Source organism: Canis lupus, chromosome 8 (assembly GCF_011100685.1).
Source record: "Canis lupus familiaris isolate Mischka breed German Shepherd chromosome 8, alternate assembly UU_Cfam_GSD_1.0, whole genome shotgun sequence".
NCBI lineage: Eukaryota > Metazoa > Chordata > Mammalia > Carnivora > Canidae > Canis > Canis lupus.
This window is the reverse complement of record NC_049229.1, coordinates 8,460,869-8,485,263: the sequence shown is the minus strand read 5'-3', so window position 1 is coordinate 8,485,263 and position 24,395 is coordinate 8,460,869. Positions and strand designations below refer to the sequence as shown.

Here is a 24,395-nt window from a genome sequence, read left to right as displayed (position 1 = left end):
ACAATATGTGAAATTTTAAAATTCCCTAGATGAGGTGGAAGACTGTAGATGGCAGGAGAGGTTGACTGAACTTTGAGATAGCACAGTAGTAATTACTTCAATCTTAATTGCTTTTCTTCCCATTTTTCTTTATTTTATCTAAATAATATTTTATAATGTTAAAAATACATTTTCAAGTAGACATACAAAAAATGCAGAAAGTTTAAGAGAAGAAAATAAATATCACTACTAAGAGATAGTATCAATTAACATGTTACCTTTTGGTAGATTTATTTCTACTCTTTGTAAACAAATACAATTATATTGTTTTTACTGAAGTAGGTTCATTGTGTAAATAATGTAATCAACTGCTTTTTCATTTGGCATTTTAAATCCTTTTCCTATGTCATTAAGCACTCTTTTAAAATATTTTTAGTAGCTTTTTAAGTTTGTATCAGAAATTATATAACCATTCCTCTGTTGAATGAATTTCACAAGCTAATTTTTCAGAATTCTAACAAGCACTGTAATAAATTTTGTTAAACATAAATTTGTTTAATTTCCTTCATATTTATTTAGAAAATTTAGAATTGGGATGAGTTCTAGAATCTTATTAGTTTTCTAGAGCCAAAACAAAATACCACAGACCAGTGGCTTAAACAAGAGAAATATATTGTCTCACAATTTGGGAGACTGGATATTTGAGAATCCTTGTCCACTGAGTTGGTTTCTTCTGAGGCTGTGAGGGAGAGATCTAGCCCAGGCCTGTCTCCTCAGCTTGTAGATGACCATCTGCTTCCTCCATCTTCAAATTGCCTTCCATCTGTACATGAGTCCAAATACCCTTTTCTTACAAAGACACCAGTAATATTGTATTAGGGCTCACCCTAGTTACCTAATTTTAAATTAATTACCTCTTTAAAGATCATATCTCTAATACAGTCACATTAGAAGTACTGTGGATTAGAATTTCAACATATGAACTTTTGAGGATACACGGCTCACCCGTAACCGATAGTTACGAACATTTTCAAAGGTATGGATATATTTAATTAAATAGCCCTCCATAAATTGTGTTCCTATCCAGACTTGGGACAGTCATTTACAAAATTGTGGGGAGTACTCAAATAAAGCAAAATTATTCCTATGGTATTTTCCTCTAAATGAATCCATGGAAAGTAATTCAAGAAATTTTACTGCTTTGAAATGGAAAAGAGGTCTATATCAGGCACCTGCTCAATGTTTGGAGCATATTTGAGAACATAATTTATTTATTATACATGTAATTTGGGAAGAAATTTGCAGAAACACTGACTGGGTTACTTCTCTCTTTTGAGGGGCATGGATTTTAATCACATTATTCGAATGTTTAATTTGTCTTAAAATATATATATATATACCATATACTTTACCAGTATGTTACTGCTTTTTACAGATGAGACATTTTAGACCAACTTCCCATATGTTTCTTCTGCCATATTTTAAAATGTTACTTGCAATCAGGCAATAACTGAAAGGCAACTAAAGAAGTCCAACACAGCTGCTAGAATAATCTTCCATAAGTGTTGTTTGGATAACATCATTCCCTCTCTTAGAAAGCCACAGTGGCTTTCAACTTCTTTTTGTTCTACATATGGACTTCTAAATGTTTTCTACAAGGTGTGGAAAAATTCAAACCTACCTACCAAAGCTATTGGGTTTTTTTGCCTGATTATTCCCAATCAGATTTTCCAGGATGGCATGTAACTGCTGATTAACTTCCAGAGTATGTGTGTCTCACTCTCATGTCTGACTTTTTGGCTCAGCTGTTACTACCAACCAAAACCTCTTTTCTATAAGCCTAAACTTTCTTTCCTCTCAAATGCCTTTCTAAAATTTGCCTACACCACAATGTCTTTTTTCTAAAACACAAAAACAAAGACAAATCTGTTTCATCAAAACATTCCAACAAATCCCAGCCCTTAGGTATTTAAGGTCGATAAGTAGAAACATTCACCCAGGTTTCATCTGTCTTTTCAAAAATGAAATCTTTATTATAGTGAAGTTGCCGCATGGCTTGATTTTGTAAATGTTTGAAATATTTTCTAATGTTTAAAATATTTTATATTAAGCAAAATTATTATGTTGTACTGATCATATGCAGTTTAATAATTTTATTCTTTGAAATGATAAAATATAATATTTTATTCTCACTGTTTCTACAGTATAAACTTGTGCAACGTTTTTGGGAGAAATTTTGCTTAGCTTATCAAAAAATATTTTTATAGGGCAGCCCCGGTGGCTCAGCGGTTTAGTGCCACCTTCAGTCCAGGGCGTGATCCTGGAGACCCAGGATCAAGTCCCACATCGGGCTCCCTGCATGAAGCCTGCTCCTCCCTCTCCCTCTGCCTGTGTCTCTGCCTCTCTCCCTCTCTCTGTGTGTCTCTCATGAATGAATAAATAAAATCTTTTAAAAAATATTTTTATAACATATATTTCAATGCAACAGAGGGTTCCATTGGATATAGTAGATACACACAAAGATATGTTTAAGGATTTTAGTGGCAGCACTGTTTAGTGCAAAAAGATTATTTGACAGGAAACTGATTGAATGTTACCCAGCTATTTAAAGATTAAAAATGAATTAGTTCTATGCAGAGTGATAAGATACAGTACATCTATGCAGAGTGATAAGATACAGTACACCAGATATAGTAGAGCAAATAAAACTCATTGCAAAACTATAGAAAGAGAGAACAATACTATTTGCCATAATTAGTATTAGATGTACTTGCTTCTGGAAAGTGTGATACTTTAATTTTCTCTTTTTCAGATAGATTTGAACATCTATTATTCTTACACTATGAAATATAGAAACAGTTTTCTTCTATTCTGGGAGGAGCTAGGCTGGGTTGGGGGGAGATGTCAGTAAATAGGCAGATGACCAGGATGAGAGGTGAGCAGGGGAGATGATAGAGAAAAAAAAAATGAAGGAGAAGAAGAGAAGGAGGAGAATGTGGAAAAGGAAAAGAAGAAGAACAATAACAACAAAAATAAGAACAAGAGAACAAAAAAGAAGAAAGGACAGAAAAGGAGACAAGGAGTCCAAGATATAAGCATAGGAAGCTGCCTTTGGCTGACTGAGTCTTGCTTAAGTGGAGGCTAGCTACCTCTGTCAGAATTACATCATTTGTTCAATTAACACTCTCTTGGATAATGTGGAATTACATTGGGAATGATGAGAGTTGAATTTTCAGTCTCCTAAAACTTATGGGCAAGAAAATTTGATTCAAAAGTGACACAAATTTTGGAGGTGATGGATATGTTTATCATTTCGATTGTGATTGATCATTTCATGGATACATAACTATGTTAAAGCATGCTAAATCAACAGCATTAAATATTTTCAAAATATTGTATATAAAGTATAACTCAATAAAAGTTTTTTAAATCCTGAAAAAAGAAAAAAGATAAGCTCTCCTTACTTGCTTCTGTAGGTGTTGCATGGACTTTTGGCACAGTATAAAACAAAAACAAGGTGGATCAAGTCTGCACTTGATACAGTTTCTAATACAGAAACTGCCATTGTTGTCATAATATGTGCAACAGATAAAGAGGTAAAAATATCCATTGAGTAGGTTAGTGTTTATCAGTTTGAGTACAACTCTGCCCAGATTTCCTACATCCTGGGGAAAAGGTGAGTACTTTGGCCCCATCAGCACATACAATATTAAGACCACTCTTTCAAGGAGCAAGAATTTCCCCACAGGGGATCTTATTTCAAACAGATTGCTATTTCTCTGTAGACTCTGGGCCCCACAGACTGGTTAGTGCAATAATTAGAAAGCAGGGCTAGTAAAAACTGTACTAAATCAAACGTCTCTTGTGTGTTCATCCACAGAAAGGAGGATTCTGGGATTCAGGGAAGTCTATCACCATGCACGGTGATGGAGGAAACATCACCCCAGATAGAACCTCCAAAGCATGCCTTACAAGTCTTGAAGTCATTCAGAAAAGGCTAAGGAGCCCAAACTAGCTGAAGAAATTCCTCTGGAAATATTAGCCTACAGTTGCCTGGGTAGAAGGTGTATCAAAAAAGAGGAAGAAACCTAAAGAAGCATGATACAGGACTAAGATCACCTCACTGCTTCAAGATGTAGACATTTAAAACCTTGGAAAAAATCATCTTGAAGAGCACAACTGAGGCCCACACCACTTATCTCTGATAAGGCAGAGGTTATTAAGAATCTGCATAAAATCTTTGGAAATGATATGCTGACTATTAATCAACAAGTTAACCTGATCTCAGTGTTGAACCTCATGCACTCGATCTCTTTTGAAAGGGATGTCAGTGCTGCCTCCAAAATCTGGCAGGAGGATCCTTACCCATACTCCTTCCTCTCTTTTGCTACCTGCTCGGCAAATGTCTCCATTCCATTCCCCCTGACTAGATCAGTCCATTTCTTCATCATCATTATCATCCAGAGAAACTCAGAGAATAAATGAGTTTAACCCAAGAAAGGCTAAAACTCAAAATCCATATCAGAGTGGCCCTGTGAGCCAGCAAGGACAGCAAAACCATGATTGAACTGCAAGGCTTAAACAGTGCAGAAGTTGTCACATCCTGGGATTCATCCCATTTGATGAGGAGAAAATGCTAGTCCTAATTATCAGGCATTTATTTACCAGCCAAACTGCACAGCACAAGATCAGGAAAACTATATCTTTGCTGAAACAGAAGACACAGAAATATTCTCAGGAAGTCACTTTACATCACAACAATCGAGTCTCCAGACACACCAACAAAACAACAGATGAATGTAGTCTTGCTAACACTGATAGAATAAGATCAAACACAGCTAAATATAACAGGAACAACCAGAAGACCTTCCTAAGCAACAGGAAGTTGGCCAGATGCATGCAGAGACTTTAAAGACACCCTGAGAATATTAGATACTAAGAAGTGAGGGAGGGGAGTCAGACCAGTTCCACCAGGCCAACAGAGCACCAAGTAGAGACTTCTCCAGCCACAGGCCTCCAACCAGAGATTCTGGAGGCTTTCAGCCATGTGCACTACCACACTCATGATATACTATATAACTCTCATGATATCCCCTTATTTAGTTGGGCTAGTAGAGTTGTCTATATTTAAAGAAAAGAAAACTTCACACCTTTTTTTTTTTTTTGCTAGATAATAAGTCTCTGTACATCTGTGTAAGTACTGAAGGGAGAAATATGTTCAGATGTGTCACCTGAAGAATGCATGCACAGAGTCTCTGAAGCCTTAATATGCTTTTGAAATAATATATCCTATAATTTGAGTAACTTCATTTTTAAAGCATTTTTTCTCCATTTAAATGCTTTTAGTGTCCAACATTTAAAAGATCAAGTTATGGAGTACCTGGGTGGCTCAGTTGGTTAAAGCATCAACTCTCGGTTTCAGCTCAGGTCACGATCTCAGGGTAGTGGAATTGAGCCCTGCATCAGGCTCTATACTCAGCAGAGAGTCTACTTGAGATTTTCTCTCTCTCTCCCTCTGCCACTCCTGCTTGTATGTTCTCTCTCACTTGCTTTCTCTCAAATAATTAAATAAATCTTTTTTTAAAAAAATAAAAGATGAAGTTGTTCTGGAGTAGTCTAATTACATATAAAGAAACTGCAAAGGTTTTACATATCAAATAATTTGGCTAAATTAAATTTCTTAATCATTTGTATTTTTTTCTTTGAACACACTGAAGGATAGATATTTTAATAAATAAAGTCATTTGAGGGCAGTCAATAGTTTAAAGAGAAAATATCAAAGGCATCCACAAAAAAAAATTCATGGCAGGGGAAGAGAGGGTATCTGGGATGGGGATTTATTTAACTCAATACTAACAGCGGTTCTGGATAACCTGTGTATATCGACAAAAAGCATACTATCTTTTATTTATTTTTAATTTTTTAAAGATTTTATTTATTTATGAGAGACACACACACAGAGAGGGAGAGACACAGGCAGAGAGAGAAGCAGGCTCCACACAGGGAGCCCCATGTGGGACTTGATCCTGGGACTCCAGGATCATGCCCTGGACCAAAGGCATGTGCTCAACCAGGGATCCCAGACATACTTTTAGAAAGATAAATTCTCTCTCCTTATCTTGAACTCACCCACTGTTCTTTGCTTCACCAATTTGAAGCTGGTTTCTACATGCTGCATGTAACTATCTGCTTCTCTATCTCTTCTCTAAGTCTCCTGTCCTCTTCCTCACTGGACCCACTCTTTCTATTTCCTTTTTCTAGGACCATTTGTCTATGTATCTTCCAGGAAAAGCATTGTCTTGTCACACAAATGGAAACACAAAAATTGGCTTTAACCAATACTGGGTTAATCAGAACGACAAGTAAGTTCATAGTACTTGTCCTAGAATTTGGAAGATGAAAACAAAGAATTTATGAAGCAAGAAAGAAGGAAAGAATTACTTTAAAAAGCCAAACAAAAAAAGAGAAAAATAATTAGATGTCAGATTTTCATAGTGTATGTACCATCAAGAATTTTTGTGCTAAAGATGATGTACTGTTTTGTGTGAACATACCATGTACAACAGAATGTGATATGTTTCCTCTGTTGCAAACAAAAATGTTATATATTAATGTAATTCCATCTCATTTTAGAGAAATTGTAAGCAAAGTGGTTAATGTTGTGAAAACCTACCGAATAATTAAGTGAATGTTTTGATTTTGAATACATCAGGTGGATACTTTCTTGCCTCAGTGAACTGAATTTATTTTTCTTTTCTTTTTCCCAATGCTATTCTTTATGTCTTTCACCAACATGATCAGCTTCCAAACTTCAACTCCTGTTCATGTGAATGAGACTGAATTTCTCTTGACTTTCCTCATCCCATACATTCATAATCTAAGTGGTATATATTAAGTCCAAGTTTCAGCCAACCCAAGTAAGCTCTTAGAGATACCTCCAGCTACATGAGCTAACATATTAAATTTGAATTTCTTGTAAATAATATCAAAAAATTGGTGTTATAGTCCACCTTCCTGGGCCTAATACCTTAGAATCCATTCTCATACATGTTTCCTAGGCGTTTGCTGATATATATTAACAAAATCTTGTGATTTCCTTGGTATATAAACTATTTCTTCCTAGCTCATATTGTATAACTGTTTGCCCTGGAGTGATGATTCTCAACTAGTGGTGATTTTTCCCCCAAAGACATTTGTCGATTGCTGGAGTCATCTTTGATTGTACAACTGAGGGAGGGAAGAATTTCCTGGATCTAGTGGATGGACACCTAGGTTATCGCTACATATCCTGGATGCACAAGACAGCCCACACAAGAAAGAATTATCCAGTTCAAAATGTCAGTAGTGCTGAGGATGAGAAAACCCAACATAGAAAATGTTCATATTTGACATTAGTTTTGCAAATAGGAGGTAGCTGTGATAGATCTTTAGAAAGAAGCATCCCCTTCCAAGGCATCTGTTCAAATATGATTATCACAAGGTTTTTTAAGCAGAAAAACCTTTTTGAACACTGGAGAGCAAGCTACTTTCACTAACAAGGGAGTCTCAGAATGGCATGTGGGTTCAAGATTGTCAGTTTCATTTAGATCCAACCAGATGTCCCCAATGCAAGTTTCAGAGTTTTGTTCTCTACCACTTTCCCATGAGAAACCTAGAAAGAGTGTGGATTTACCTGTCATTGTAATTCAGCAACTCACACAATAACATTTGCCATTACATTTTCACCAATATCAGTCATGTAGCTACAAGAAATAAGATATTTTTAAGAGTAACTCTCTGGTTATGAAGTTGTAAGTTAAGTTTAGAAATAATGAAGCTAAGATTGTTATTTCCTCTATATAAGTGCTCAAGTACACACAAAAATATTTCATCCCACATTCTAGTCATTATAGAATTCATTACTTCCATCTGGTCAAGTGTAACAGCCACTCGAGTTCCCAAGAAATGTGCTTCAGTTGGCACTTCATTACAATCAACCACAGTTGGTAGCTTAATTAACTGTGATGCCACTCTAAGTCATGGATTACAGCATCCATTTCCCATTGACAAAAATGCTCAGCACTGTGCTAAAGCTCAAGGGATGGCCAAACAACCTCAAAATCCCGTTTTCAAGGGCCTGTCTCCTGAGACCCATCCAACTTCTTGTGCCCACATTCTTAATCAGTCTGGGTCCCACTAGGAAATAGAAGCAACAGTGATTCAAGGAGAAGTTGAATATAAATAATTACTAACATATGATAAGAGATGTAAGAAAATTCTATAATTCTGCTTAGGGCCATGGTGAAAACTTGGACTGAGGGCTCCTTCCACAAGACTGTGGTTCAGACTTTATCAAAGACATTACAGCTCAGATAGAAAGAGTGAATTTGGAGCTGAGAGGCAAATAAACTGATATCAGGTACATCTCCTAACCTCCACTATGTCCTCTCTCCAATCTTTTTCCAATCATTATTTTATTTGACCAATATTATTGAATAGGTATTATATCTCAGAACTCTTTTCAGTTCTGGAGATAACACAGTAGGTAAGACAAAGCCTCTGCCCTCATGTCATTCAATTAGAGGAGATACTAAACAAGGAAACAAATCAAATAACACATTCTCGGGGTTATAGTGTAAAGAAATTAAAGCAAATGAAATACCACGTTCTCAGTAATTTTTTTGAAACTTTTTTTTTTGAGAGAGAGAGAGAAAGAGAGAGAGAGAGAGAAACCCAGGGGGAGGGGCAGAAGGAAAGGAAGAGAGAGAATCTCAAGCAGACTTTGGACTGAGCATCGAGCCCGATGTGGGGCTCAATCTCACTATCCTGAGATCATAACCTGAGCAGAAATCAAGAGTCAAGTGTTTAACCAACTGAGCCATCCAGGTGCTGGTCCCAATAATCTTTTAAAGCAAGGAAAGCAGACTAGGATGATGAATGTGATTTAAGAGTTATTATTATTTTATTTAAAAAGGTCAGAAAAATCTTTCTGAAAAGGTTACTTTTGGACACAGATCTATTACTCAACATCCGCACCTACCAACTAGCATTCTTCTAGTTTTCAGTCAAAATATTGTTTTATTTCATAACTCACATGTAGCTTAAGCAGATGAAGGCTACATTCAATAATAAAAGTGGTCAGGACAAATCTCTAATCCTAGAAGGGTAATGGTATGCTAAGCAAGCTATAAAGATGGAAGCCAAATTGTTTGGACTGAGTAAGCCCAGAGGAGGGTGAGGAAAGCTTTCTTAATCGGCACTTACATACCTAAGGTCTGTACTGTAGTAGGGAGACCAGATAACAGATGTATGGAAAATTGCAAAATTCTAGACATTATAATAATGGCTTCTAATCTACTGCCTTTTAAAGTTTGCCCAGATTCAGTATTTGATGAGTGGAGCTATGTTTAAAAGATTCAAGTGCATTTTCCTCTACGTAGGGAGGTATTTGAACATGTAAAATAGGAAGAGGTATTTGAACGAGTAAAAAGGGAAGGAAAGGGTTCTGACACTCTGAAAGTAGCCACTATAGACTATTCCAGGTCCTTATTTACTCTTCACAATATGTAATAGGTAGTTTCAACATTTGCAGATGAGGAAACCTAAGTATCAGAATAAAATGTTTACTACCCATTTCTGTTTCTGTGCAATGATGTGACACACCAGACAGAAAGATTTTCTTAATTTCAGAAAACTTACATGCCTTGCAGATTTCTTGTTTCCCCCTCTTGGGAATTCTCTATGTCTTCCCATCTCGTGTTTCACTTGGGCTAGAGCTTCCAATGGATCATTTCCTCTGTGGTACAGGCAGTATACTTCATTAATGGAAAAACTGTGTGCCCTGAAATGGTCCATCAGTGCCTGTGACTGAGATCTACTTCACAGTTTCATTTGTCATTCATCCTAAGCTCTGTGCTCCCACTGACATCCATTAGAAATAAAATGTTTTAATTTCCATCTGGTACTTTCTTGTTTACTCCCATTTTCCCAGAGCCTGGAAAAATGAAAGTTTGACTGTTTACTTCTCTCCCACAGAAGTTCAAATAGGAGAGTGTGAGAGATTAAGTATCTTGCCCAAAATCACCTAAATTAATTGGTGCCAGCCAGGATTCAAATCCTATTTTTGTTCTACCATAATTCTCAAAATATGTGCATGATAAATTAGTCCCATCATGAAAAAAATCATGATCAAATAAATTTGGGAATCACTACATACCATAGCATCCCCTTAGAAATTTGAATTATATATTTGCACACTAAAAGCTCTCAGAGAGGGCAGCCCCGGTGGCCCAGCGGTTTAGCGCTGCCTCCAGCCCAGAGAGTGATCCTGGACACCTGGGATCGAGTCCCACGTCGGGTTCCCTTCATGGAGCCTACTTCTCTATCTATCTCTATCTCTATCTCTATCTCTATCTCTATCTCTATCTCTATCTCTATCTCTGTGTGTCTCTCATGAATAAATAAATAAAAATCTTTAAAAAAATAAAAGCTCTCAGAGACCCAGGTTTTGAAGGGAGAAAAATTTGTTTATTCATTTAATTATCCATTTAACAAATACATATCTAACCTTGACCAAATTCAGGGCATTCTAGGCAAAAGAAATATTATATACCAAGGCAAGAAAAGAAATAGGCTTGTTTGAAGAACTTACTTTAGGCTGATATAGCTGACATGTAGCAGTGACATGAGAGCTGTAAGGGGATGAAGGCACAGAGGCTGGCAAGGGCCAGATCACACAGGAATTAATGGGCTACCGAAAGAAATTTGATTTTTATTCCCAACACAATCAGAAGCCACTGTTAGCCCAACATTAAACTTACTTGGTCATAATCCTCTTTATTCACCTAATGTTTTAATAAACATGTGTTTCTTTACACTTTGCTCACCCCCTTTCTCTGCTGGAAATGGATAGTGACCCAGATAAGCTTTTCCAGGTTTGAGACCATCTCATAGTCATTGTGAACCCAGCACCTAGCATAGACAGAGTAAGTACTCAATAAATGATTGTGGGGTGAATTAAATGCTTGAAAGGATGGAAAGCTATGCCATTTATAAATGTTTGAAAAAACTTGAAATATCTTATCTAGACATCTAGAAAATTTATGTTCAGAAAACGGGACACAAGCTTTCAAATATTTGCAGGGTACTAGAAGATGAATTAGACTTATTCTGTAAGCCTCCAGAGTATGTACCCAGGGGCAATGAATGGTAGTTCCAGAAAAGCAGACAATAAAATTAGTGCATCACGAGGTAGGAAATTTCTAATCATTTGTTCTCAAGCAGAGACTGTAAAAACAATTATGGAGAATATCACAGGAAGAACTTACTCTGTTAAAGGCTAGCTTGCATATTTTAAAGGCCTCTTTCTACCTTAATATTGTGGAGTTCCAAAGAACTGAAGGAAGGGAAATGATTAGATGAAGAGGTAGGTGTAACTGGAAAGAACTTTTGTACAAAAAAAATTAATTTTGCAATTAAGGCAGAATAAGACTTATTTAAAAGATTGGGAAGTAAACGAACTTTCAATAAAAGATGTCAGGATAAAGATATTCTTATTATACTCCTCATTCTGACACTAATATGGAAATTAAAAAAGAATAAAAACTAGAGGCAAAGATTTCATCATCAAGAAAGTCTGTAAAACTCCCAGAACTCCAAGTCAAAACCTGTAAAATCTGTCAATAAATCTAAAGATACTCCCTAATAATTCATAGAATCTTTCAAATTTTTTGTAATAAACAAGAAATCCCTAATAATATAAAATTTTAACAAATGAGACTGGGTCTGTGGAAAGACGGTAGTGGTGGGAAGGGGCTTCTATTTTTCACTTTGTACCTTTCCCTATCCTTTGAACATTTTAAGGTAAAGATATATACATTTTTAAAATAATTTCAAAAGGATAAAAGTGGCAGAAGTAAAATTGTACTGAATGTTTTCAAGGAGATATGCCTTAGAGTTATAAATTTGAGTACATGAACAAAGAGTTCCCTGGAGGAAAAGCAAAGGGTTAGCCAATATTAAATATATTCCACCTCTACACCTTTCAATCCTATAAAAAAAACAAGTTCCTGGAAACCTGAACCTCCAGTTTGATTGAAAAAATTTGATTTGCACCACTCCGTAGAGACACCCGGTAGCTAATCAGAAATAACATGTATTCATTAATAAAAATACAGTCCTCTCAACAATAAGCATAAGTCCATGTACAAGACTGTAGGCACAGGCTGAGATTCTAATTGAATTATATCCTCTTTTAAGCCTCTAGAGTTTAGGTATGCAACCTATGGGTATCACCTCAACATGCTAATTTCAATGGGAAAAAAATATGAGTAAGTAGGGAGATATTTTCCCCAAATTCCAAGGTTCAAGTAGATTTCACTGAAGAACACAGTTTGTCTTATGTGAAATGTATTATGTTGGAAATATCCTGAATGGTAAGCCATGCTTTAAAGGGAAAATTTCTTTTAATGCCACTTACAAGAATTGACCTGGAGCTTTACAGAAGTAATTCCATTTGCCTTTCTTTTTTAAGAAATCTACATTCCACCCAAAGCATCTGTAGGCTACAGAATATTATCAGACAACTAATACATCCCAATCAGACTGAATTTATTTATAGACAACGTTCTTTTTGCAATGTTAGATGCCTCATTAACTTGATTCAGCTTGTGCATAGCAAAAATATTCCCTCCCTCTTCAGATTTTTGATAGAGTGAATTATAATTTCTTGTCTCACTCATTATAAACCTTTAGTTTGGAGGACATTTCAGAAATGTGTAGTGCCACTTATGTGAATCCTGGATCACTTGTCCTGGATTAATTATGTGCTTTATTTATTTTTCTTTAGGAGGAATATGAAGTGGCATAGCGACCATTCTTACTTTTTACTTTGCAAGGAAAATAAGTTAAAATTTAATTTTGCTACCAATCTCTTCCCAGGAAAAAAGAAAAGTGAATTTGTGTTTGAGTAGATCCCATTATATACACTATTGTCAAGTTAGAGGGATGTGGATGGGATAAGTTGGGGTTTTAAATCTTCTGGACCCTTAATAATTCAACTCATTTTTAGATATATTCATCTGAGAACAAAACTAAGGAGACTCTGAAAAAACAGTACATATTACTCCCATATTGTGTTAGACATCTTCAAAATTTGAAATTTCCTTTTGAATATCACTATGCCCTCTTAATTGGCTTGCATTTTGATAAGCACAGGAGATAAAGCATTTTTCTTTCTGAAATTTCCACTACAATTGTTCCAGATTTATCATTTTTAAATCAAATTTAATGGGTTAAATTGAGCTCAGGAAAAAGATAATAATTTTTAAAACTAACTTCTATTTCCCTTAAATTCAGTCTTTCATAAATTCAGTGAATTTTCACACAATTAAATAAGAATATTTAATGTTTGGTGTGAAGTGGCCACAAATTATACTGGGAAATATTTCCACATTTTGTTTTGAATAAAATGGCAATTTTGTGAAAAAGAAAAGGCAACTTTCCTTAAATTACAGCCTGCAATGCTTTTAACCTGTGTGATTTTATTAACCTATTCTATATGCCTGAATACGGATTACCCAATATATATTATTTTCATTGTCTGGTAGATGATAGAAAATATACTATCTTGTAGCTCTGATACACTCAAAATTGTTTTAATCAAAGTTAGTAATGTAACTTCAACAACAAGAGGTAGCTTCACTGCTGATTCTCAACACTTAAAAATATGTAGCAGAGGGGGATCCCTGGGTGGCTCGGCGGTTTGGCGCCTGCCTTTGGCCCAGGGCGCGATCCTGGAGTCCCGGGATCGAGTCCCGCGTTCAGGCTCCCGGCATGGAGCCTGCTTCTCCCTCCTCCTGAATCTCTGCCTCTCTTTCTCTCTATGCCTATCATAAATAAATAAATAAATCTCTAAAAAAAAATATGTAGCAGAAATAGGATCACCTAAACAAGTTGTAAACCTCTATTTTTAGTTAAGGAAAAACAGAAATTCTTTCCACTCTGCAAAGCAGATGTTTTTGGTTTTGTTTTTATCCCTTATTATGTGTCTTCTAAGTGAGCTGTTCAGAAGAAAGGATTAAAAGGAAATCTCTAAATATGAAATCCCCTATGTGATTAGAAAAGAAAAAAATTGTAATATTTTTAAGAGCATCTCTACCCAGTGTTTTGTCATCAAAGACCATGACATTAAGTTTTCTCCCCTTCTAGACCACAGTGTTGGATCCATATTATTCGAAAAACATTCTGATTCTCACTAAAACCTGGGAACTTATGCAAAACAGCATGGCCTACATCCATCAGATGGAATACTGTTCTTTGTGATGAGAATAAGAGTAGAGAGTAGAAAGCGTTTGAAGTTAATATGGAGTTCCTAAACTCTTGAAATTGGTATGCCAAGTATATGCCAAATAGTATGGATCATGGTTTAAACATATATGAGTAGCCAGTTGATGAGCTGTCTTTTTCAGAATATGTAAATGGAAAGTTATTTATAAGCAAATGTTTTGGTCCTAGAGAAATTCTGAGTTTACCTGAAGCTTTGAGGCTTCAGGGTACATATGGTAAGCCCAAACTAGCCACCATCTTCTATTCTAATCACAGTTAAAGTCAGCTGTGGGAGGCTGCCGCCCTTGAATGGTTTATAATCAGCTTGAGACATGAAACTGACTCACTTCTGGAAGTGTGGGGGCTGTTCTTTCACTCTTTTCAGTACATGAATGCCACCATAAAATAAGATTAAATGCCCTGGGGTTTCCCCCGCTGCTTCTCTTCCCTATTTGTTAACTTTTCATGGTATGTGGGCTCATACTGTATTTATATTTTCTCAGCTTCAAATTATCTCACTCACAATTTTGCATTGGGCAGCCTGGTTTGCTATACTTCTAAAATAGGACATATTTTCTTATTATGCTATATTTTATCACATTATTTTAAAGAGGTGAATACTTTAAAGATAAATAGATATAATACTAAACTCATTAAAGTTTAATATCTGTCTTGGTGCCCCACTCCTTTCAATTTCATCTCTTGGGAGATTACTTGTGAGCTTCTTTCACACTGTCTAAAGGTAGCTGTAAACTTGTCCTCTAAAATACCATTATTAGGGAATCACACTGCAATTATAGACTTTCTTCCTAAAGCTTCTAAATTTCAAGCTATAGTGTTTTATTTCCTCTTTTAAAAGTATATTGGCCTTCTAAATTATGGACCTATCCTCTAGGATCTTATAGGTATTTACCTTACTTAGGTGGTTATTATTTGAATTTTGAGAAATCTTGTAAAGATCTGTCCTACTTACGTTGTTCTTGCCATAAACTTCAAATTGTCTTCCTCAGCAATTCCACAAAGGTAAAAATCTAGTGTGATTGTATTAGCCTGGAAATTATGCCATAAAGGCAGTTAACTTGTAACCATAAACTAGAAGTATAAAGCTTATTGGTACCATGGAACAGAATAATAGAGAGAGAGAGAGATTAAACAATACTTTTTAAAATCTTTCTCTATCATGGACACAGGCATAAGCAAATTCTTTGAACCCCCCAGTATGCTTATCATAGCACTATTGCCAAGGAGTGTTAGCCATATATTAATACACCCTTGTGTTGGCCCCACACTGACTAAGGTACTGCTAGCTCTTACTATGGTGGAAAAAGATTATAGGCTTTCTCTGAATTCCAAGATTCTCTGGTATTGGCATAGTATCTCTGCCCCTTACCTGGACTAGATTAGTACCAATTAGTACCAATCAGTACCAATTAGTTCTAATTGTACCATATGGATAACTTCTGTATATTTTTCAGTTTGTAAGTAGTCATTTAGTTCTGACATTTTTGTTTCCTCTTCAATACCATCCTTGACACTCTCCCTCATTTTTGACAGTGTATTCATCCTCATTATGCACTACATTACCAACCTCCATCTCGGGTCTTTGATCCCAGAATTTTAATCTCATATCACTGATCATCTAGCATGTAGAGTACATTCAAGATGTATGTTCCATTTTATAAATTGCAATTGCATAAAGGCATTAAAGCATGACATTTAAAAAGCACTAAACAATCAACAAATTGACTCTTACCTCTGGTATTAACATAGCTGTATGAATCAGGATTCAACTACTTGTTTCCTTGAAAATAATTAAAACTCAATTAGAAAAATTTTCAAACTCTCACAATTCCAATTTTACTAAAATGGGAGACACTTATAATCTAGACTTTCCAAATTGATGAACAAGATCCCAAAGCCATGTGAGATAAAGCAGAAAGAAAGAGTTATGGATGTGGCACCTGGGTGGCTTAGTCAGTTAAATATCTAGCTCTTGACTTCAGCTCAAGTCATGATCCCAGGGTCACTAGATGGAGCCTAACATAGGGTTTTGCCCTCAGCAAGGAGTCTGCTAGAGATTCTCTCTCTCCCTCTCCTTTTGCCCCTCCCCCCTGCTCTGTCTCTCTCTAGAACAAATAAAATAAAATATTTCTAAATTTTTTTTAGAAAAAATTTAAAGTTATAGAATCTTAGTAGGAAGATCAAATCTCAAAAAGTTCCACCAAAAAATAAGCTCTGAAGGAAAGATGTATCCACTGAAATGCAAAAAACTATATACTCTTATTTCTGTTGTGGGTGCATCTAATGACGTGAGCTGCACTGTGTCAGCTATAATATTACTGACCCAGTCTAGTGCCACTAACAGAGGAGTCAGGAAGATACAAATAATAACACAAACACTGCACATGTTCTGAAAATGTCTTTCTCTGACATTTGAGTAAAAAAAGAGATTTTGTGTTGTGAAAATCTAGCAAACTTGCCATTCTTTCCTGACTGTTCTCCAGCCTAAGAATTTCCTACTAATAGCTAGTTGAGGAAATATAAAATCAGTCAGTGATGAATAATAAAAAATAAATAACACAGACATTAAAAGGAGAAAAAAGTACAACATAGGCAACAAAGAGAATACTCAGCAGGAAAAGATACTACAAAGAAAATACAATTGTAGCAAAATATTTCGGCAAGAACTTTAAAAACATAACAAAGCAAACTACTCTCTGAAGGAAGACAGAAATACAGAACTCAAAGAATAAATGGAAAAACAGTAGAATGAAATAAATTGTAAGTTGGCAGTACTTGGAAAAGAATTAGAAGGAAAAACCTGTCAGTGTTAAAGACAGAATTCAGATGACTGCAGGGGTTTAGGCTTCTACATGATGGAGAAAACCGCACAGGACTTACCACCTACCATTACCAACTAGAAAAATAGGAAAATATAAATAAAGTGTTTTAAACATTGCACAACAGGCATTATATGATTCTGATCACTCACAGAAGAGAAAAAAAATAGGTGAGCTTTATAATCAAACTAGATTTCTGCTTGGAAGAACTTCCTGGACCATGCTCTTAGGAGGTAGATCCCAAGCAGACCTCAGTCATGTAGATGAGTCTGAGGCAAAGACAACAAAGAATGTGTGTCAAATAATTCCCAGAAATCACACACACACACACACACACACACACACACACAAAGGAGTGTGTGTGTGTGAAGAGTTCAAGTTCCCAAAAGTCGGAGCATAGATTCCTCACTCACTGAATACCTACCTAGAGCATTCAATAGAGACACCAAGAAAGCTAAACTAGACCTAATGTAGACTGTCCCAAACCCACTCTACCATGGCTTCAAAGAAAGTCCTGATAGGATAAAACTGAACTGTAAGGAACTTAACTGCTTGGCAGAACAAAGTTATATATTAACAAATAACAATTTGAAGGAAAGTTTTAAAAATATAACACTCAGTGGCATGAAATTTATAATGTACAGCATTCAATAAAGTATTGTTACACGTGTGAGAAAGCAAGAAAATTAAATCCATAGTTAAAAGAAAAATCAGCCAACAGAAAAAGACCACAAGTGATAAAGATGAAAAAAATCGAAAAACTAACTTTCAAATAGGTATCCAAAAATACGCTCAAGAATTTAAAGAGTAACATGAACACAATGAAGAAAAACATGAAATACATAGCAAAAATATAAAACTCTAGAGAAATAAATACAATATGTGAAAAGATAAATTCACTAGATGAAATTAACAATGGATCAGATGTAAAATATTTTCACTCATATAAAGAAAAATTGAGTGTTTAAGACAAATATTAAAAATTCATTTAAAATTTTAGGTAGAAATACAATGTACAGCAAAAATAGCACAAAAATCATAGGAGGAAAATGGTATATGATTACTTGAAGATATATTGTGATGAAAGTATGTCAATCATAATCTAAACAGGGGAAACTACACAGTAGTTTGAACAAGGTAAGTATATTATAAAAGAAACATATTAAAATCTGTTTATTTTTTTGAAAATAAAAACATGAAATATAAACTAGAGAATGACGAAATTGGTTCTCTTTATATACAGAGTGGAAAGAATCACATGGAAGGGATATGGGATAGAGTGACACTGTTATGAGTATGCTTTTTTAAATAGTTGCTATTTGGAAGTACTCATAATCAAAAACTTAAACTAAATCAACACGTAACAAGAATGGAGGGAAACACCTAAAAACTAAATGCAAACCAAAAAAGAAAAAGGAAAGAAAGAGGGAAAGAAAGAAAGAAAGAAAGAAAGAAAGAAAGAAAGAAAGAAAGAAAGAAAGAAAGAAAGAAAAAAAGAAAGAAAGAAAGAAAGAAAGAAAGAAAGAAAGAAAGAAAGAAAGAAAGAAAGAAAGAAAAAAAGAAAGAAAGAAAGAAAGAAAAAGAAAGAAAGAAAAGAAAGAAATCAACGGTATTTCAAATAAAGGACATAAATGCACTGAAAAAGGAAAATATAATAATACAAGTAAGTTTTAACACAACACTTTGATTATATACTGTCAATCTAGGGAAGAGAAAGAACTAACAAATTTTGAACTATTTTAGTACATTTGTCGTTCTGTGTATAGATAATCAAACAAATGAGCTGTGAGTCATTGTGAATCAGGGTTTTCCCTGTGGAAGAAGGGAGATACAAATAAAAAAAAAACTATAGATTCAGTTTGCAATTGAAGGCATCAATATGCACTCTTACTTTCATATGTACATGCATATCATAGTTCTGGTGAAAGGGTCTAGAGTCAATAATGCACCAATAATGAGCATATCTACTGTCACAAAAGAAAAAAATCAAAGGTGGGTCAGAAAAGTGCAAAATTAGTCTAGAACATCTTATTGTATAAGAGTAATAGTATCCAAAAACAGGATGAGGACAAATGCCAAGAAGACAGAGAAACCAGCCTATAGGGTCTCCTGTTGGTCAAATCTAGAACAATTTGAGACTCAAAATAAATAAGATAGTAATGGAGTGTAACCCGATAATAAAAATAGAATCCCTAAGTCCATACTGATGAAAGATGATAAATAGATAGATGAGGGATTTATAAATATATGATAGGGGGAAGGATGGAGAGAGAGAAAGGATGATAGATGATAGATAGATGATAGATAGATAGATAGATAGATAGATAGATAGATAGAATATTATCTCCATTACAGTAAGATGACACCACAAATACAGAGAGAGTAATAGAGTTGGAAAATTATTATTTTGCAACCCTCATAGTAAAGAGCGGTTCAAATAAAAATCACAAATGGATGCTAAATCCAGGGGTAAAATTAGGATAAACAGCAGGATATTTACATGATCCTTAAATGCTTCCCTGAAGAATTGCTTATTGGTTTCAAGAATAAAATAGTAATCATGCAGTGGAGAACCAGATGATCAAAATTAAGATCAACAATGTGGACCCCTGAATGTGATACCATGAAAAGGATATCTCCTTTGTTGTATTCCAGCCAGTGTATACAACCTGAGTCTCATCATGAAGAAAAATCAGACAACTCTAAATTGAGGAACATTGGATAAAATAATTGGCCTTGACACAGGTCAATATTATGACAGATTTTTTAAAAGTTTGGGGGTGACTGGCTGGCTCAGTAGAGCATGTAATTCTTGATCAGGGTTTTGAGTTTGAGCCCTATGTTGGGTGTAGAGATTACTTAAAATATTTTTTAAAAATTAAGTCTGAAAAAAAATTAAGTCTGAGGAAGTTTCCAACTTAAAGTAAACAACAAAAAAGGCATAGAAGTTAAATATACTTACTACATGACCCGAGAGTGGATACTCTACCAGTGTTAAAGATATTATAAAAGGAATGCTTGGCTAGCTCAGTTGGAAAAGCATGTGACTCTTGATCTTGGGGTTGTGAGTTCAAGCCCTATGTTAGATGTAGAGATTACTAAAAAAATTAATAAACTTAAAAAATATTATAAAAGATATTATTGGGAAAAAATTTAAAGACATAAAAACATTTTATCAAAGTTAAGTTTCTTAAATTTGATAACTATATTTGGATTACATAAGAATATTTTTTTTCTTAGGAATCACTAATTACTCGAGTTTTAAAGGAAGAAAGGGCTTAATACATACAACCAACTCTCAAATGATTTAGAAAAGCTAATCATACATACATATGAGAGAAAGACAGTGTGCATGGGAGAGATGATACAGCAAACGCGGTAAAATATTAAAAAGTTAAAAATCAGTAAATATGAAAAATATCTAGACATTTTCCATACTATTCTTATAACATTTCTGTAAATTTAAAGTTTTTTTTTCAAATTTTAGTTTAAGTATGTCATTTACAAGTATGTGGTGAATAGTATAGCAATCAATAGTATTTAATAAATTATTATATATAGTGTAATAAAAGTCTGGTGAAGTTTAAATAATAAAAATCAAAACAAAATATTCAAAATTTGTGGAAAGGGATGCTGTGGAGAGAGGTAGGAAAGGGACTTACTTTAAATAAATAAAACATTAGCAATACACACACACGCACACACACACACACACATCCCTACTTAAATAGAAAGATTTAAACATGGAGTGCTTCTGGGCAGCCCGGGTGGCTCAGCAGTTTAGCATCCCCTTCAGCCCAGGGCCTGGTCCTGGAGACCCAGGGTCGAGTCCCATATCAGGCTCCCTGCATGGAGCCTGCTTCTCCTCTGCCTGTGTCTCTGCCTCTCTCTCTCTCTGTCTCTCATAAATTAATTAATTAATTAATTAATTAAATCTTTAAAAAATAAAATAAAAATAAACATGGAGTGCTTTCAGAGTCTGCAAGTAAGCATTATCAGCAATAGCCAAATTATGGAAAGAATCCAAACGTCCATTGACTAATGAATGGATAAAGAAGTGGTATAGGGGAGATCCCTGGGTGGCTCAGCGGTTTGGTGCCTGCCTTTGGCCCAGGACTTGATCCTCGAGTCCCAGGATGGAGTCCCACGTCGGGCTCCCGGTGCATGGAGCCTGCTTCTCCCTCTGCCTGTCTCTGCCTCTCTTTCTCTCTCTCTCTCTCTCTCTCTCTCTCTCTCTCTGTCGTCTATCATGAATAAAATCCTTAAAAAAAAAAAAAAAAAGGAAGTGGTATAGGGATGCCTGGGTGGCTCAGTGGCTGAGTGTCTGCCTTCCACTCAGGGCTTGATCCTGAAGTTCTGGGATCCAATCCCTCATCAGGCTCCCCGCCAGAAGCCCACTTCTCCCTCTGCCTATGTCTCTGCCTCTCTGTGTGTCTTTCATGAATAAATAAATAAAATATTTTTTAAAAAAGAAGTGGTATATGTACACAAGGGACTATTACTCAGCCATCAAAAATAATGAAAATTTGCCATTTGTGAGATGGGCAGAACTAGAGGGTACTATGCTAAGTAAAATAAGTCAGTCAGAGAAAGACAAGTACCATATGATTCCACTCATGTGGAATTTAAGAAACAAAACTGATGAACACACACGAAGGAAAAAAGAGAGAAGCAAGCAAACCGTAAGAACTCTGAACTACTGAGAACAGACTGAGGGTTGCTGCAGAGGATGTGGAAAGAGGCACTAAACAGTGATGGTAATTAAACAGGGCATTTGTTGTGATGAGCACTGGGTGTATATGTAAGTGATGAATCATTAAATTCTATTCCTGAAACCAACATTATATTATATATTAACTAACTAGAATTTAAATAATAATTTGAAGGAAAAAAACAGAAACAAGAAATCTGCAAGTAGTCATTATCAGAGCTGTAGATGCAGATAATGATAAACAAGGAAGTTACAAGAAATTCGAAGTTATAAAGCAACTGAAGGAGAAGAACAGAAGAGAAAGGGCAGATAGATAGCACCAGAAAATTTTTAAAAAGAAAACCTGAAGTAATGGACTCTGTCCACTTAAGCTGCTTTCACATTCCCTCTTCCCTTGGTGAGAGTTGATCTGACTGAGCCAGACTGGCAGACCTCAAAGGTTCACTGGAAATAAAGACTGGAAGACATCCTGGCTTGGTAGGAGGCAGGAATGAAACCCAATAGAGTGTTTAGTACGGACTTGTCGATATAACCTTTTATTTTAGAATAGTTTTAGATTTACTGAAAAGTTTCAGAGGTAGTACAGGGAACACTCATATACTACATGTTGTTTCTCCCATTATAAACATCGGATGTTGGTATGCTATGTATGTCCCAATTAATAAACAAATTCTGATACATTATGATTAACTAGAGTTCATATTTTATTCATATTTCCTTATTGCTTATCAAAGGCTCTTTTCTATTCCACACTTCCACCCATGATATCACATTAGTTGTCATGTCTCCTGAAGCACCTCATGATTGTGACAGTTACTCAGATATTCCTTGTTTTGGGTGATCCTGCCAGATTGGAGGAATACTGGTTAGGTGTTTTGTTCAATGTCCCTCTAGCGGGGAGTTATGTGTTTTAGAGAGGAAGACCACATGGGTAAAGTGCCATTCTTATCATATGTCATGAATACATATTATTGGTATGAACCGTCATTGTTTATGTTAATCTTGACCACCTGGCTCAGGTGGTATTTGTCTGGTTTCTTCACTGTAAAGTTACTCTTTTTCCCCACCTTTTCATTCTGTACCCTTTGGAAGGAAGTCACTATGTGTAGCCCACACTTAAGATGTAAAACGTTATATTCTATCTCCTTGAGGGTAGAGGCTCTATATAAATCATTTGGAATTCTACTACACAGGCTATTTGTCTGTTCATTCCCATTTGTTTGTTGACTCAACCACTTATTTATATCAATTGGATTCATGGATGTTTATCTTATGCCTTGGAATATAATTCAATACCACTTTATTTTGATGCTCAAATCATTTCAGCTTTGGCCATCAGAGGCTATTTCAGTTGGTTTCCGTATCCCTTTGACATACTGCCATCACTGTGTGTGTGTGTGTGTTGAGTACTTCCTTACTTTCTGACAGTAGAAGGTTATCCAGGCTCACCTGTATATATATATATATCTGTATACGTATATATATAGAGAGATAGATAGATATAGATATAGATATAGATACACACACACACACACACACACACACACACACACATTCCCTGCCAAAGCCTTAGAATCAGCTTTTTCTCCAGGGAGCCCTAGTTCCTTTAATAGGAGAATGGCTTTAGAAACCAAGATCTACGTGTTAAGTGTACTAAGTGTGCTTGTTGCTACTAGGTGTCTTTTCTTCTAGACCCTCTCATCTAACAGAGTAAGAAAATATATGGGTTTATATATGGGTTTTGTATATGCAATATGTATATTATAGTAATATCTATAAATATTACTATCTGTATCCTTCTGACTTTATATTAACCTAAGATGAGTTAATGCCAATGTTTCCCACTCTATTTTATTACCAAATAGGCCATTCTAGCCTTTTCATATTTGTCTGTATTCTCCAGCTCCAACAGTGAGAAACATGGCTTCTACCATCTGCCATCCATCTACCTAACTGTTGAATTTTAGCATATATGCATAGTGGCTTCAGAATTGTTAACCCATACCTTTATGGAAAACAAATATTAATTGAAATTATAACTGTTTATGTGCAATGCCTTTGCCGTTGGTCTCACAGACTCCACTCATTTCCAAACTTACCATGGCCAGAACCTGTACTCCCCATCCCTACAGTGAGGTTGTTTTGTTAATGTCATAAAGTTAGATTGTTCTGTGACAGTATGCATTCCATTCTGAGATCTCCCAACCTTCTGAAAGATTTTTTTATTTGCATACATCAAAATTCATTCTAGTTCTATAAAAAGTCCTATGGGTTTTGACAAAGGCAGAATGTTGTGTATCCATCACTCCTCCATCATATATAAAACTTATCTCCACAAACCCCTGCTTCTTGACCTGAACCAACCTGCCTGCAAACATCATCAATGGATATGCCCTTAAAAATTTATTATCCTTAAAAAAAATTCATAAGGGGCACAATCCACCCCCCTACTTTCAATTTTCCATACTCCCCAGCTGGAATCTCCTCAGCTTCTTTTATCCCCTACTCCCTCAACCCCCACTCCCAGCTGCCTGCATTTCCTTAAGGAAGGATTTTTTTTC

At 35.4% G+C, this 24,395-nt stretch overlaps 1 long non-coding RNA gene across 1 annotated transcript; it reads right to left on the bottom strand.

Moving 5' to 3' along the window:
• Nucleotides 1-573: 573 nt before the first annotated feature.
• LOC111097202 lies at nt 574-23,974 on the bottom strand. Its single transcript, XR_005362819.1, has 3 exons — nt 23,934-23,974; nt 16,037-16,084; nt 574-828 (listed from the first exon to the last, which is right to left on the bottom strand). It is a non-coding gene; the product is annotated as an uncharacterized LOC111097202 (long non-coding RNA).
• Nucleotides 23,975-24,395: the final 421 nt, after the last annotated feature.